This window comes from Protopterus annectens, chromosome 1.part1 (assembly GCF_019279795.1).
Source record: "Protopterus annectens isolate FY-2018-M chromosome 1.part1, PAN1.0, whole genome shotgun sequence".
NCBI classification, from domain to species: Eukaryota; Metazoa; Chordata; order Ceratodontiformes; family Protopteridae; genus Protopterus; species Protopterus annectens.
In genome coordinates this window covers 561948705-561961958 of record NC_056726.1, presented here as the reverse complement: position 1 = coordinate 561961958, position 13254 = coordinate 561948705, and positions in this window count along the sequence as shown.

Sequence of the window (13254 nt, the reverse complement as noted above, 5' to 3'; positions counted from 1 at the left end):
TCCTGGGGTAGCTGATTAGAGAGTGAACTAAGTAAGTTTTCTAGAATATGGATATTATTTCCTGGGGGAAGGTACATACAGATTAGATTATATTGATTTGTTGTTGTTAATTTGAAGTTTGGTAGACAGTATTTCGGTTTTGGAGTCTAGTGAGGGTAGTTCATTATAGGGTGTGACTTTGAGATTAGATTTATAGATAATGGCAACGCCTCCTCCTTTCTTCTTTATACGGTCACTTCTAAGAATATTATAGCCTGGTGGGGTGATTTCATGGTCTGGAGTAGAGGGTTTTAGCCAGGTTTCTGTAAGACATAGAATGTCGAATGAGTGTAGGTCTAGGAGTGCATGAAGGTGGTGAGTTTTGTTATTTATACTTCTAATATTCAGGTGAGCAATTAGAAGGGAGTTGGCTGTTTTAGTACATGGCAAGTAAAGACAGAGTGAGTGGAGAGGAATTATATGAGATATTTTCCATATGGAAGGAATTTTTCCTTCAGAGATAGTTCTGTTAATAAGTATGGATATGGGATAGTCTATGGCTTCAGCGGCAATTTGTGGGTATTCTGATGGAAGTTGGTCAGCAGATGGGGTGCAAGGTACAAACACAAGTAAAGACAGAGTGAGTGGAGACAATCAGTGAGCAGCAGGACACAGGGAAAGATAGTGAAACAAGTGAGTAGCTGGTATGGGGCACTAAAAGTCAAGGTAGTAAAGAGAGAAGAGGGTGAAGCCTAGAAGCAGAAAGTGAGATTGAGAGGGGGAGAAAGTAGACTAAGTAGGCTCAGAATGAAAAGGGAACAAGAGAAAGTAAGTTCTATGAGCAGAGACTGAGAGAGGATAGGGGAAAGATTAAAGGCACCAAGCCTAGTGATCACTGGTACCTAGTGGGCAAAAGTGGAAGTAGTGGCAGGTAGCCAAGGAGAAGTAACCATAGGTGTAAAGAAAAGGTAGGTAGCAAGGGATAGATCATGCAGAAGGCTAAATTCAGGGAGGGGGGGAGGGGGGGACTGGCTGCTAGCTTACAAGACCCAGAGGCAAGCAAAAAGGCTAAAATGGTGTAATTACAGTCTGAAATATACATGTACGCCTTTAAAAATGGGTCAGGTGTAATAACATACTTAGCAACTTTTAGTACAACCAGGTGGGAGCACAGGGCAGCAGAAGATAGTGGATGGCCACTTAGGTAAGGCTTGAGGTGGTTCAGGGGTCCTTAGGAGCAGGCAAGTCCCTTAATAAATGTTCAGGAGAGATTGCTAGGGGGAAAAAAGATTAGAAGGAGGAAATTAAACAGGGATTACAGTTTCAAAAAAGACAGATCTAAGTATACACATGCAAAGAGGTCATTCACAATTCAACAGTTCTTTGCAAAACACATAGTATACATTTAGACTAACTGGCACTAAGGTAAGGTTAATTACTTCAGATGAGCAAAAAACAAACTGGCATTAGACCTTAGTAAAGTATATTAATACACAGGTAGCAAATACAAGGCTATAGTCACCTTTAGGATTGTGTTAAATCAAAATACTCTAAGAAAAGGAGAAGAACATCAATCTAGCATCAAAATAGACTGTAAAGCATGTCAAGTTATCGTAGAGTACATATGCAACATACTAAGGTAAAAATACAAAATACACTAACTTGTACATACTAAATAATCACTCAGCCTTGCCCTTTATGAACTAGGGAAGAGTGTATGTAGATGTATGTAAAATAGTTGGATAGAGCCAAATAGATCGTTTTACTATCTGCGCAATGCTAACCACGTGCTAGGACCCACCAGCGAGTTAAACGCTATCAGAGGAATCCTCTACTAGTTAAAAAACAACGCTAAAATGTACTACAAAACACTAACCCATTAAAAAACAACGCTAAAATGTACTACAAAACACTAACCATCCCACGAGATAGAGCAACGTCTAGTGATAATAACATATTAAAACTAGCAGTCTGAGCGCCAGGTGTAGTGAGTGGAGCTAACTAAAGCTGATTTAAAAAAGAACGCTAAAGTGTACTACAAAACACTAACAATCCCAACGAGATAGAGCGACGTCTAGTGATAAGTACATATTAAAACTAGCAGTCAGAGCGCCAGGTGTAGTGAGTGGAGCTAATTAAAGCTGATAAGAGAGAGAGCGATATATTGGGAATGCAGAGCAATGCAAGCGTTAGGCGGCAAAAGCTCCTGTTCCTGCTAGCTCTATGTCCTATAACACAGGTATAAATGCTGCCAGCTGAGTACTTGCGGTAGTCAGGACACTGAATATATTACCCGGTAGAACTAATGTCAAATAAGCATTGTCGGAGCAACCCAAACTAGCAAACTAGAAATAAGCCAGCAAGAGACGCTAATCACAGCATGCCATGTAGCCAGAGCGTATTCTACAAGGAAAACACTAGCCAGTAACAACCGCAAGGTATTATTAGCAAGTCCTACACGGTAAAAACACCAACATTCCAGTCGCTCAGCAGTAATAAACTATAACAATGTTATAGAAGCAGTACAAGATCAAAGATACAGTTAAAAAACAAAACCTACGATACACTTAGCAGAAAAGTACATAAAAATGGTTTGGAAGCAGTACAAGAACAAAATACACATATGTCCAGTAACAGGTAAGAGAATAAGTGTACTTACAGCTTATTAGCGTATCTTTAGTAGTTATATTTTCTTGAATAAAAGTATTTATTACATTATCTGTCTCCAAAAGTGGTGTGTTATTATTTATATCTTTATAGTAGTTTGGTTTGGAAGCAGTACAAGAACAAAATACACATATGTCCAGTAACAGGTAAGAGAATAAGTGTACTTACAGCTTATTAGCGTATCTTTAGTAGTTATATTTTCTTGAATAAAAGTATTTATTACATTATCTGTCTCCAAAAGTGGTGTATTATTTATATCTTTATAGTAGTTTTTGAACACTTCTAATATGCCCATTAAGTTAGATGAATTCTTAACTGAACCATCACTTTTATATTTAATCTTATTAATAAGATTTTGATTGTTTATTTTTTTGAATCATACTGCTATTTTATGTAGATATTTAGAATTTACAGCATGAGATTGTAATTTCAATTTTCCAGGTTTATGGCTACCTTATGATTTAGGACTTTTAAGTATCTTTGATTTAATTTAGTAATTTTGTTATGTGCTACTTTGTTGTTTGGTTTTGCATCCATTTTTATCTTATCTATTTTTTTTTTGTAATGATAAAAGCTCTTTGTCCCACTCTCTCCTTTTTTTAATGTACAAAGATTTTATTCTACCATATATATAAACTTTAAAGGTGTCCCAGAGTATGGTATCAGTCACTTCACCATTATCATTTGTTTCCATAAACATGTCTATTTCTTTCATTATCCATTCCCTAAAGTCTTTTAACTTACTTATGCAAGCAGACATTCTCTGTAGAAATCTTAAATCATCTGTATGCATAGTTAATGTAAAGTTTATAGCATTATGGTCTGAAAGTGGACAAGTCATTATAGATATGTCACTTATTTCTGAGTATATATTATTTGATCCAAATACCTATATTATATACCTTATCAATGTTTGTTTGTGTACCAAACCAATATGAATAGTGAGTATAGAATAAAGAATAATGTTCTCTTAGGCCATGTATATCTTTAAGGTTTATCTGGTTTGTAAAGTCATTTAACTTCTTAGCTTGAGATGTTAGTTTTATTTTGCCATTTTTAGAAGTATCATTGTCTGATAATAGGCAGTTAAAAGCACTTATTGCTATAATTTCCCCTTTTGCATTTAAAGAAATCAAGTCCAGATATTTGTCAACATATTTAGTACCTAGTCCTGGTATCCAGTATATATTAATCAAAGTATAATACTTCCTATTGATTTCCAAAATAACCATGCTTAGCATCCCATCTTTATATGAAATTGTATCTATAATTCTTGGCATAGTATAAGTATTTTTCCATAGAATAAGATTGCCCTTTCTCTTAGTCTTAAAACATGAATCAGCCAGAATGGCATAGCCATTAAATAAGCATTTTTGTACGTCTTTTTTAATAGATGGGTTTCCTGTAAAAAGATGATCTGGGCTTTATGCATTTTGATATATTTAAGCAAATCAGCTCTTTTGACATTATTGTTTAAACCATTAATATTTAATGATAAACATTTAGAAGCCATTGATTATAATGTGTATGTTGTTACTTACTGAAAGACCTTTCTTTTGTGTTGACTTGAAATATACTGAAAACTTACTTATCATGTATTAGGCACTACTTTCAAAAACCCAAAACTATTTACATACACACATGAAACATAAAGTTTCTGGTTTAGTTAAAAACTTAAGTAAACCATCCATCCATCACCTCTCCAACACCATAAAACAAAAATTATTCATCTCTGCTTAGAATATAGTATAAAAACAAAAAAAGAAAAGCATTATGAAAGCAACTAAAGAAATCTGAGTCCATGAAATATACATTAAAATGAGAGTGTCTGATATAACTGAAGCTATATGAATATGTCACATATAATAATAGCACCTCTGATAAGTAGATATGTCAGAAATGCACATCAAATCAAAGTATGTATAAACATTAGAAGCTGAAGGTTAAGAAGATTGTCAATATTCAAGACTTTTCAAGAAACATTAGATGTTTTAACCATTTTGTCAGTCATCTATCTAACATTTTTCATGTAAAGATCTGTTGAGTATATATATATATATATATATATATATATATATATATATGTATAAACACTTATTACATAAAAAGCCTCACAACCCTATGTTTAGTTACTACATCTTTAGTTATGTAACATAAGTCAGATGTAAATGTGCATAATGAGTTTTCTAATGCAGCTCCTAGTTCATTTGATGTCATTTAGTTGCTAAAAGTGTCATTAAATCTGCAGAATGTATGCATCTATAAAAGAATATAGGTATTCTCAAAGGAGTTAAACACTTTTATCAGAACTAATTATTTAGCATTTAAGGTATCTGAGTGAAGTATAACAGAATTTCAAGAGAAAAGAATTCTAAATACAGCCATTTAACAACTTCAAAAGGTCAAGTGATGTCATCACTGTTGTTTCCTCAAGCTGCATCTTCATAAACTTGTTAAAAAGTATCTAAATAGGCTCATGCACAGCAGACATTGTCTCTAGTGAAGAAAAAAAGCATTTTTGGTGGGAAATCAAATCTTGAAGCTTTTAGAGTTTTCAGAAAGCAAAAAAAAAAAAAAAAAAAAACACTCAAGCTGCCTTGTCAGTGCATGTCATGAATCTCCACAATGAGAACAGTCACACAGACTACCAGTTTCCTCATAAAACATCAACCTCATGAAAGAAATAACCCTTTCATATAAAAACAGTTATTTAGAAGCAACAACAGCTGCCTCAAGTCAGAAATCATTTTAGAACATTTCAATCATTTATCCACCAATTAACCAGACCAGAGGGAAAAAAAGAACCTAATATATATATATATATATATATATATATATATATATATATATATTTATATAAAACTTATATTTAGCCATCTATAAAACACAATTAATGTACTGTATTAATGTTTATATGTGTCTAAACAAAACATCTAGTTAGAATCACTAATCAGAAACATATTGTTACCCCACCACTGACCCACTAGAAAAAATGCACTTTGGTATTAAGTCAAATTATACTATTACTGAAGAATTAGAAGACATATATCATTTGTAGTTATTTAAAAGGGAAAATTATGTAAAGTACTTATAGTGGGGAAAAGAGAGAAAAGGAGCATTAGTAACAAAAAAGGAACAGGAAGAAAGAAGAGAGAGAAAGAAAGAGAGAGAATATTATTTATTATTTATTATGACACTCCCGGTCAACAAATGTAAATAAAAAAATAAATAAATATTTAAATACGTAGTACTATATGTAATTAGAAGTAGATGCAGAAAGGAAAAGAGAAAGTTAATAATAAAGATTATTCACATTACCTTACAGTATAGAGATTTTCCAGAATCAAATATATTATGATTCATGAAACAAAGCATTTAAAATTGGAAAGAATTTATTCATTTGTCCTTTAGTTTCTTAGATTTGTTTGCTCTTTCCTTCACAGAACATCCATTTTTTGTTGCCTGTCTTTTCAAACTCTGGGATGACCATTCCATTTCTTCTATGTCTGACAGTATTTTCTTCTTTTGAATAAATTCTACTGCTTCTTAAAGGGAATCAAATATCTTCACTCCTTCAGGCTAAGTGCTTTTTATTCTTACTGGAAAAAGAATTTGAGCTTTAATATTGGCTTTTTTCAAGGACTTAATTAGAGGAACATACTCCTTTCTTCTGGATATGACCATAGAGGCATAGTCATTGTCAAAATGAATAACGTTTTCACCTATCTTGATAGCGGAATTAGTCCAAGTTGATTTCAGCACTGTCCTTGTCTTGTGAGGAAAGAAATCTAACTATAATAGACCTGGGGTTAGATGAACTCAGAGACAAAGCTGGATTTGCCAGGGACCAATGAGCCCTCTCAAGTCCAAAAGAGAGGGATTCAGGCATGTTTAGTGCTGATGAAAACCACTTATTGAGGAATTGAATCATGTTACCACCCTCTTCTTTCTCAGGAATTCCATATATTCATATGCTATTCCTCCTTGATCTACTTTCAAGGTCTTTCAGTTCCTCAATCAGCCTGGTGTTTTGTTTCAGAAGAAATTCATTGTGATGTTCATTTTCTGTCACTCTAGTATCCAGGTCAGCTACTGTTTCCTCTAAGGCAAGAATCAGTTCAGATTGTTTTTTTACTATTCCATTTAGAAGTTCCAGTTGTTTACTGTATTCTTGTTTGATAATATCCATTTTGTTTTCAAATTTGTCCATTTTAGTGACAGTTCTTTGATGTTTGTTATTATAAGATGTAGTTCTTTCTACACTACACTCTCCTGGTGTGGGTTTTTCGAGTTGCTCATGTTGAGACCTCCAGTAGAAAACTTCTTGACAGAAATAATTAAAAAATTCTCTTGACTATGTATTAAGTTTTAGAAAATAATAAAGAGTCTATGTTAATCTATCTTTTAGTATACTTTTAGCTAGATTTTTCTAATGTATTTCCTGTCAGGATATTAAAATCTAAGCAGAGCTATGGATTTCTGCTGCTATCAGACTAGCATCTTGGCCATGCCCCCAAGAGGAAGTGCTTTGAGGTGTTCCATTTAGTTGCAAGTTAATGGCAATATTTAGGGTTGTGCAACTGAGCATTTGTTGTGCTGATGTTTCATAGTAGAAGCATTGCTTCCCCTTTAAGCAGTGAAGGAAACATCTGCATCCATGAAGTGAAAGTATTTGTCTTGGTTATATTTGGATATTATTTCTCACTATCATATTTTACAGAATAAATATTGTCATACTGCCAAGACAATGTTGTTCAGTGGTGCTTCCCAATGAACTTCCTTAAATGATGATTAGTGTGATACAAGTAATGCAGCCTCTAAACAATTTATTTTATTCTTCTCATTATTTTATACTCATGTAAAATAGAGTGAGATTTTTAATTTACAGATGTTTGGCATACTCCTCACTGCTGTGTTTTAAGTAATAGCAGTCACTGAAGAATGAAGAGCATGATGTTGTACATCGGTTCCCTGGTCATCTCTTTTGCACAACTGCATTTGCATATCATATCAATACAGTCTGCAAATGGTAAGGTATTGGCATGGAAGAAATAATGCAGTTTTCAGATGCTAAGTGGATGTGTGTGCCTTTACAAATATAGGCAAGAGAAAGGCATGGAAGAAATAATGCAGTTTTCAGATGCTAAGTGGATGTGTGTGCCTTTACAAATATAGGCAAGAGAAAGATTTCACATTATGTTCTATTGCAAATCCACTATGGATGGGTAGAAAAAAGTAGAAATGTATAAATTTAGTTAGATCATAAACACTATGATATTGCATTATGAGAAAACCATACATACAATGTAGATGTCAGAGTTGAATAACAGGGTCAGGAATAATGTGTGATTTGCCTGAAAATGGGAGTGGTCCATTTTTATAAGGAATCAATTCATCAAAAGATAATTTTGTGGAGTTAGCTCCCCTTCCCAGAAGTGGTGTTATCTTGCATTTAGTATATTTAATTAAGGGAGTTGTGGGAGACAAGGCACTGCAGCATTCTCTACAAAATTCTGGAATGTATTGTTCTGCATAGAGTTAACTCAGTGAAATTGCCTTTCAATGAGCTCTAAAGTTTAGAAAATGGTGTGCATCTTTAAAATGAAAATAAATAAATAAATAAATAAATATGCCTTTACACTTTGCTTGAAGTTTTTGTTATTACACCTTGCTATGTAATAAATGGTACTCATTTCAGCAGCTCAGAAAAAGAAAAAAAAATGAGCAAGTTACAAAGGGAACAATTAGAAGTTATGTGTATTCAGAAAAAATATATGCTTTGACCATTAATATTTTTACTGGCTCTGTTTTATGATTTATTAGTACTAGTATTACTTTTTGCATAAATACACACATCACAATGAAACCTCTATAACGTAATATGAAAAACTGTATGTATATCCTATTAGAAAATAAAATTATAAAGAAATACCCCTAAATGAAAAATCCTAAGTGCTCTTCTGACTCATTGCAGAGTAGCTCAAACAAGGTCAGCTCATTCTGAACAGCTTGGATCTTACACATAGAGGAAAACAGCACACGATTCCATGTTAGGGTTGCATTCCTAAGTTCCTGTAACATTTGCATTTGTATAAACGGGGAATATCTGCTTTATGTTTTAGTAGAAAAAATAATTCATTGTTAACTAAGAAAAAGCTATTGCAACCTATAAATTGTAACAAAAATAAAATAATTAAATTGAAACTTTGAGACCAAGTGCAAACATACAGGAAGAAGACCAAGTTTTGCTCGTTGCATCCCACTACTCTTGCAGATAAAGGCATTGTTGGATATTGTTTTAAAAACAACTGGAAGTGTCACTTAAATTGGGGTTTTACTCTTTTCCTTAATCTATAACCAGTAAACTTTAAACAAAGTTTCACATTTTTTTTAATTATTTGAATACACATGAAAAATATAAAAAGGGGTTATTTTTCAAAATTAAGGCAGTCTCTTCTGAACTGGTATTGAAATCTATGATGCTCAGAAGAGCATTCCATGTATATGTCATTTTTTTTAATAAAGATTTTGAATTTGTTTTCTCTACAGCTCCAGGGTGAAGTATTTTTATTTAATTCCACGCATGGCATGTTATTTCCTAGAATAATGTAAAGTAAAAATTTTCTCATGCTAATAGGTTTATAAGTTCATAGGTAAGTACTAGGACAGCTACCATTGCAGGCCATTTTAAGACTAGCCAGTTTTCTTTTTTGTGCTCAAAGTAGCATCTCTCATTTGGTTAGAGATTAGTTGTACCCATCCCATGGTCACGAATTATATATTACCCCTGATGAAAATAACTGGGATCTTACCATAGAAAATTTGAGGGAACCTATGCGTGGGATAAATAATTTATCCATAGTTCTATGTTGTACTTGAATATGGATAGGGAAAAAAAATTGCTTTACCTGGATGGGGAGTCTGTTCAAGTGCAGTAGTATCATCTGCAAGTTATACCTGTCCCTTTAAACCATTCTGTTAATGTTGCAGAAGAGGTGTGGATCCCTACAACAAGCATTTCTGATGCCATCTGACGTGCTGATGTGGAGTAAATCCATCAGTATTGGGTTGGAGGATGCCATGTATGCCAGACACAGGTCATCTCTTAGTAGCCTGTTGAATACTGAGTGACAGGGCTTTGAGTTGATCCATGCAGGACATGTGGTTTAGGTTTTGTATTATTTTAGTAAGGTATCTATGTGGGCATTCCATTTGTTGCATATGTCTGGACAAATGCATGTCAAAAGGGGTATTATACTAAATTATTGGCCAAACATGGGCTGAGTAAAGGTGAAAAATTACATCCCTACATCTAGACCCAATCCCAATGTTTATAAACTGTGCAACTTAAAAGGTCTTTCTTATAACAATGGACACATTGATCAAAAATTAGACTACTGTCCACATAGGTTTCCAAATCCTAAACTACTGGGTCAACTCTTAGTAAGGATGTATTGGCAATGTGGTAATTCCCCAGGGTAGATGACTTCCCAAAGACTACAGTAATGCATTTTTTTGGCATTCAGTTTCCCTCTATGATTTTGTCACCAGTTATTTCTTTGTGTCAAACCTTCCTGCAAGATGGCTAAGTCATCTGGGGATTCAATGGCTACTCCTAGCCTGCAGTCATCTGCAAACATTGTCAGTCAGAACCTGTTGGTATTGTTTTTTTCCTTCAGAAAAGTAGAGTCCAAACAGGAGATGTCCCAGCACAGAACCCTGAAGAACTCTGCTGGTGACTGATCTCTTTATGGAGATAATTTCCCCTATTTTGATTTCCTGTATCCTATCTGTGAGCCTTTTGGCAATACAGCAGGTGGCAATGGGGTTTATTCCCAGTTTATATAGCATTTCTACTATACTTGAGTGGGGAACTGGGTCAAAAGCTTTGGTCTGGTAGAAGTAAGCAGTGTGTGCCATTTTGCCTTCATCCATTGCTTTGGTAACCTTTTAAAAAAAGTCCAGCAGGTTGAGTAAGCATGACTTTGCACTCATTGAATCCAAACTGAGATGTGTCTAGTATTTGGAGATTACCTATATCTTGACTGATTAATATCTGTCTTCTATTTCTAATTTTTGGTATGTCACTGTTGTTCTTATTTAATGGTCAAGACTGTAGTGCTTCATATTACTTCTACAATGAACAGTATCCGAGATAATATTTTCAGTACAATAACATGAAATATTAATCTTGTGTATATTTGGCTATAATCATAAAACTAAGTGAATTGTTCCTATTGCTTATATGTACTTTGTACTTCTCACTTTTAAGTGTCACAGAATACCTCTTGGGAAATAATCAACACTATTTAACTATGCATTGCTTTCCTACTATATAGTTCAGTAAATAATATTTAAAGAACAATAGAGTGAAATATTTCTCATCTTTATGAGCCATTTGTGCTGGCATGGATGGATAAAGCTATGACTGTGACCTGCACAAACCAGCTTTGACTCTCTTGGGTCCTGGAAGAATTTGCTGGGGTCTTAGAGGATATAGGGGGCATAGCCTGCTCACCTCTGTTATGGAAAATTGTGGCGGCCTTGTGGAGTGCAGTCTCTTTTATTATTATTACCTGAGATCGCTGGTTCCACTTGCCTTTCAAGGAGGGCACAGTATATTGTGGAAACAACTTTCACAAAAGCAGTAGGCATGGCAATAGCAAATGTCCATTGCATGTCAGCCCTTGGGGGAATAGGACCAGGTATGAGTAGTACAATTAGGATGTAACATACAAACTCAGTAGTTTTGTGAGGTATAGTGGTGTCACTCATACTCCCTTTTATCTTTACCCTGCCATAAGAGTAGTGATCCTGCAGAGTAAGGAAAACTTCAGAATAATCAAGCTGCAGTCAAAAGGAAGGCACTTATTTGGCTGTAACTTCTAACTATAAGTTAACACAGAAAATCACTTGTCAGACAATCAAGACTCTGTTGCTTTACATTGTTTCCTTATTAAACAGTGTATCAAATCATATTTGTAAACATGTAAAATAAAGCAAAAATATTCATCTTGCTGAATTAGGCAACTTCTTTTCAATCATGGGGATCATAGAGTAGTGCTTGTAAAACAATCAAAGCCATATTGTTGAATGTTGGTTCCACATCAATCAGTTTAATAAATAAGCATGTCAAATAAATAGAAATTCCAACTAGAATGAAGTCATCTCCAAAAAATAGGCAACAAGTATATTTCAGTTTATTTTTCATGACTGCAAATCCACTAATTGATATGACTTTTTTTGGAATAAAGGTTAATATTTCTCTTATTTGTATTGGTCTTTTACTTCTCACTTTTGTGCATCACAAAAAATAATGTTTCTCAGATAATCAAGTCCTTGTTGGCATATGCATATTGCTTCCTTATTGGACTGGGAGCTATATTTGAAGCATAATAAAATGAAATATTCCTCTTATCTAGATTTTACTTTTTCCTTTTTTTTAAAGTTTTCAATGATGCATCCAGATCTTTAAAGCCAAATCAAACTAGTTGTAGATATGACATGTTTTACTATTTTTATGGAATCATCAGTAAGGGTAAGTGGTTACTTTGGCCATTTTCTGACACATCTGCAAACACCAACGAGTAGCAACAGACCAGGAAAAACAGTCCACAACCAACGGACCAAGGGTAGAAAACTTCCACTCGTTTAATAAATAAAAACAAACACACTGTTCCTTGAATTGGTATTAAAACAACATTAAAAAGAAACTCAAGTACGTTAAGTGCTTTTCGTTCGGGTTTTACCCGAACTTCTTCAGACAATCCACATAAAACATAAAGTCAGTTTAAGTACTTCCTCCTTTAGTTAACCAATCAAGCTGACAGCCTATTTTCCTTAGTTAGTACAAACTCGGTTTAAACCAAAATCACTACCAATTCGTTAGTGATAGGTATTAAATATTCCCTTCCAAGAAGGTGGCTAGTATCTAAATGCTCACTTTGTCCAGCCCCTTTAGACTGGCCTATTATGTACTTCAAACCTTGTACCTAAAGCTGTTAACTTGATTAACTGGTGCTTCCCATAGTGTCCTTATATTTTAAGCTTTTATGTACAACTTATCATACCAGTGGAACTCCTTCCCCCAACATTCACCTATATTTTCCTATACAAAAACTTTTAACTTAACCAAATAGCCCTAAACCCCCCAAAACCACCCCTCAGAATTAAACTAGTACTGTGATTGTACAAAAAGGAAGGGGGGGGGGGGATAGAGTTATAAAGTTCTTCTAGTTCAATGTTTTAAATTATCTATACAAATTCCTTAACTTTAATATACAAGCAATCGAACAATTTCTGACACATCCCAGCTTATAAAATAGCTTAATGTCCTCAACCTTAGAGTGACACACAGAAAAGCCGAACAGCCAACAATAAAGCAAATAACTCACATATGCAGGAATCTTCACTGCATAATACTTTAAACCTCCTTTGAAGGAGACCCATGGAATATATGCAAATAAATGTTCCAGTTCTAAGGCTTCTGAATGCCCACTGACTTTTTACTCTTTTAAAGTTTTTAATGATGCCTCTGGGCCTTTAAAACCAAACCTCTACCTGTAGACATGACATGTTTTGCCCTTTTTATGGCACTTAAGTGGACAG